General features: G+C 33.4%; 1 non-coding gene across 1 annotated transcript; it reads left to right on the forward strand.

The window, feature by feature from the left end:
* Positions 1-1,254: 1,254 nt before the first annotated feature.
* LOC150001666 (U6 spliceosomal RNA) lies at positions 1,255-1,361 on the forward strand. The gene has a single exon (XR_016513274.1). It is a non-coding gene; the product is annotated as a U6 spliceosomal RNA (small nuclear RNA).
* Positions 1,362-1,627: the final 266 nt, after the last annotated feature.

The raw sequence follows: 1,627 nt of genomic DNA on the forward strand, positions 1-1,627 counted from the left end.
TTATTAATTATCTTTATCCACTAAATTATGAGTCCCTGGAGGGAAGTGATTCTAGCTTTGCAGTTATCACTGTGTCTAGAGATTTTTTTTTTTTTTGAGTTCATGGATTTATCAATACTTTAATGGAATAATCAACTGTCAGTTAATAATTTTATTGAATCCTGATCCTCTATATTATCAGAATCATAAACAATGAATCTTCATCATGTTCAAGAATTTTCCTGTTGCACTATCTAGTCATTTTAAAATTTAGCTTTAAAATCAAGTTAAACTATTTTTCCTCTTGCATCTCAGAATTCTTTCCAATATCAAGCCATTCTTAGTGATTTCTTATGTTGGTGCTCTATAGAGTAAGCTGATTTTTGAGAAAAACTCTTCTGATGATTTGTAACTGTGAAAACCAGACTGGCTTACACATATACATAGAGCAATGTATTTGAAGTGAATGCAAATTAATAGTGCTAATTAAAGTCACATATATAGCAGATGAGAAAAATTAAATATCTTCCTCAAGGTTACATAACTTTAGTGGAGACTCCATTACAAACTTCTGGTCTTTACACTCTACTGAGTTTGTCTCCAAGTAATTTGGGGCTCATGTTTCCCCAGTGTACAATTTATACCTAACCTACACTACTCCTACTCCTGCTACCATATTCAACCTTACAGTTATTTAGTAGTCGATGACTAACAAATTAACCATTTCATTTAAACCTCATTAAGTCTCTCACGTAAAGAACACTATAGTGCAGATAATATACGAGATGAGGAAGATGTCATATTTGTCAGCCAGGTATTATTTCTTAGCATTGTTGCTAGAGTAACTACTCATCAAGTGTTAACATATAGTTTTATCCCAATATCTTCCTTATCATGCTAGCCAGTTGTTACCCACAATGGCTAATAAATGGATTTCACTTATGACGGATCATCCATGAATCGTTATTTTCCAAACACTGTTACGTGGATGATTTCCCATAACTCAACTAACTCGAATAATGTTTTTTTTTAATTTTTATTTTTTATAAGATCAAGGACCTCCTTTTTTCAACTATGAATAAGAAGCGTCAGAATCCTGGCCATTTGTAAATTATATGAATTCTAAACTTGGCAATGGGCTCATCACTATATAAATTTGAAATTAAGATGAACAAAATACCTACTATCAGAATCAGAGTTTTTTCTTTTTTTATGTCTTTTGATATTTGCTATCATAATATCTAGGAATAGTGGTCAAAAAAACTATAGTAATAAGTGCTTGCTTCAGCAACACATATACTAAAATTGGAACAAACAGTACAGATATTAGCATGGCCCTGTGCAAGGATGACATTCAAATTTGTGAAGCATTCCATATTTTTAAGAAGGGAGGAACTGCTACCTTTCATGACAACATAGATGGAACTGGAGAGTAGCAGGTGAAGTGAAATAAGCCAGGTGGCAAAAGACAAATACCATATGATCTCACCTGTAAGAGGAACATAATGAACAAAACAAATAAATGAGCAAAATAGAACCAGAGGCTTGGAAACAAAGGATAGACTGACAGTGACCAGAGGGGAGGGAGAAGGCAGATAAGAGGGAAAGGAGGGGAAAGGTCTAGTCAAGGAACAGGTATAAATGACAC

Source organism: Furipterus horrens, unplaced genomic scaffold (genome assembly GCF_987537825.1).
Source record: "Furipterus horrens unplaced genomic scaffold, mFurHor1.1.pri manual_scaffold_9, whole genome shotgun sequence".
NCBI classification, from domain to species: Eukaryota; Metazoa; Chordata; class Mammalia; order Chiroptera; family Furipteridae; genus Furipterus; species Furipterus horrens.